This window comes from Elephantulus edwardii, unplaced genomic scaffold, assembly GCF_000299155.1.
Source record: "Elephantulus edwardii isolate Elephantulus edwardi_28Jun2011 unplaced genomic scaffold, EleEdw1.0 scaffold00225, whole genome shotgun sequence".
Classification (NCBI taxonomy): domain Eukaryota; kingdom Metazoa; phylum Chordata; class Mammalia; order Macroscelidea; family Macroscelididae; genus Elephantulus; species Elephantulus edwardii.
Genome location: NW_006399975.1, coordinates 1,220,321 through 1,223,369, shown reverse-complemented (window position 1 = coordinate 1,223,369; position 3,049 = coordinate 1,220,321).

The following is a 3,049-nucleotide window of genomic DNA, read 5'->3' as shown; positions in this document are numbered from 1 at the left end:
AAATTCCATTGTGTATTTTTATTCATCACTTATTGTAAAGAAGCATAGAAGAGACTTTTTACAAATTTATTCTAATAGAAATTACTAAAATATACTATGCTGTTGCTTGTTGAACATGACTCATAGCAACCCTATGAACAAAAGGCCTGAAGCCCCTTTACAACTCTCAATATTTATCAAAGTTCATAGAGTTTCTGGAAGCATGTTATTTCGGAAGTGGATACTTTCAAACAGTTCCAGTAGAAGGAAGCTTGTAACTCTGTATAGCCTTTTCCATTACTTTTATTGTGTATTTCTTCACAACAAATTGGAAATTGTTGCCATCCAGTAAGTGCTCCTAAATAAACTTATCCCAAATATAAAGGATGATAGATAGATAGATAGATAGATAGATAGATAGATAGATAGATAGATAGATCGATGATAAATAGATAGATATTAAATAGGAGATCAAAGATTGAAGGAAGAGGCTGGAATAATAATAATAATAAGGATCATCATCTTCTCTTTCCAAGAGCGGAAAAAAGTCATTAAATAATATTCAATAGTGAATCACCAGATCACTCTCTTCTGCATGTCTTGGTGTTCCAATTTAAGCTAACAGTAGTTTTTCGATGAAAACTACTTCCAAGATGGGAGAACTCCAGAAGGAAGATAAGAGAGTTTAGCAGGGAATCTTTAGGATGAAAATCTATCACCTCATAATTATCAAGTGCTCTGCAGGGACCAGAAACTAAAGAAAAGTTCCTTCATTTGTAGTTAACTCCAGTCAAGCAACAGATAGCACCAATGCTCACAAGTTAGGTTCTGAGGCCCTGACCTGGAATATTGAGTTAGGGGAATCTGCTCTAACACCCAGGTCTGCTGTGTGTGAGGCTAACAAATGGAAAATAACACAGGATATTTCAGAGGGGTTAGGAACCTATCTTCAGAATGGCCCTGAAAACTGGGACTAGGCCATATGATAAATACGTTATTAGCAAAGAGAACTAAAATGGGACTAGAACTGGGAACTGGGTGGGTGGAACAGAACATTCTCAGAGAATCTTATGTGGCCAGCATTATTTTCTTTTTCCCTCCTAAACCTGGTGAACTGATCTATCAAGCTCTAGCCTACCTATCAATCTGAAATCAGAAAAACTGTACCTTCAAGGGTCTTCTGCAAACATTTACAAAATAATCAGCTCAAAATTCTTATTTTCATACAAAAAAATACTGCCAGTAACAAGTATTCAGTTTATTCTTTTACTTTCCTTTAATATATATATATATAATTTTGTAGTGATAATTAATACTACTGGATTTTCCCCCTTTAAATTCCTTTTGATCACTCAAAATCAAAGCAGCTAAAAATAAACCCTCCCCTCAAACATTTTGCCTGATCTCAAGAATTGTATAGCAGTTCTGAGATACACACAGTGACCTACAAAGCAATTTCAAAGAGTTCCTCCTTAGCTTTCAATTACTTCTATTCTTTTAACTCACCCAATAGGTGTCAGGTATTGTGCTGGGCTCTAGAGAATGGAACAGAGGAGGGGAACAAGATGCCAAATAGTAATCCCTGCCCTCCATCAGCTGATAATTTACCTTGTGCTCCTCCACACACACACACAGATACTCACCTTGACAAGACCTAAGAAGACCATCTTTTTCCATCTGTCACACAACCTTGTTATTACTGTCCAGTCAGTTATGACTCATAATTATGCATGACTGAATGAAACACCATCTCTTCCTGCACCATCCTCACAACCATGGCTATATTTGAACCCATTTTTGCAGTCACCATGTCAATCAATTTTTTTTTCATAGTTTTCTCTGACTCTCTATCAAGAATGATGCCCTCCTGGTAACATGTCCAAAATCCTTGAGGCAAGTCTTTCCCTCCTCTTTTCTAAGGAACATATTGGCTGTCCTTCATCCAAGACACACATTTCTTGATTCTTCTAGCAGTACTCCTCAGCAACCCCATAATTCAAAGACACAAATTCTTCTTTTGTCTTCTTTATTCATTATTCAAGGCAAATGAAAATATTATGACTTGGGTCAGACACACCGTAGTCCTTTAAGTGACATCTTTGTTTTTTAACTCTTTAAAGATGTCTTTTGCATCAGATTTACCCAATACAGTATGTTATCTGACTCTATGGGTGCTGACTGTTGATCAAAGTGAAATGAAATCGCTTCAACATTTTCCATAATGTTGCTTGTTAGTCCACAGATAGATTTTTGTTTATCTTCTTCGAGAAGATGTATGATATCTTACCATCTGAAGTATGGTATCTTAATCTGTAAATGCTTCAAATTTTTTCACTTAGCAAGCAAGATGGTGTCATGTGCCTATCACAGGTTGTTAATAACTCTTCCTCCAATCCTATTATCATGTTCTTCATACAGTCCAGTTTCAGATACAGAGATGAATTAAGTATAGTGGAATTATTCACAAGCCTGGTTCACACTTTGCCTGATTCCAAACTACAAATTTTAAACCACAGAGCTTTGTTCTGTTCAAATGCCTGCCTCTTGACATGTATGTATGTACTGAATGAGCACAATTAAGTGCTCTGGAAGTCTTACTCATCACAATGTTATCCATAATTTGTTATGATCCACACAGTTGAATGCTTTTGCATAGTCAATAAAACATAGGTAAAACCTCTTTCAAACATTCTTAGGAACAAGCAAATTTCCCAAGAAGTCAGTCTAATAAGAATAAAATGTAGTTTCAGATTGAAAAATTACTCTGACCTACTCAACTACAGGAAAACAATGTTTAAGAATTATAAATTTGAGATATTGACAAAGGAAAATGGTGTGTGTGTGTGTGTGTGTGTGTGTGAGAGAGAGAGAGAGAGAGAGATATCAAAAGACACACACCAAACCAAGTAAATTTCACACACACTATGCATGCCCAGATGTATTCTTTGGCTCCTCTTTCCAGGACCAAGACAAAACCAGCCTCTCTCTCTTGCACAATCCCCTGAGAAGGACACTGAGCTCACCTTCTCCCAGTCTTCTTCAGGTGGCCTCCAGGGGCTCCGTCAGAAGA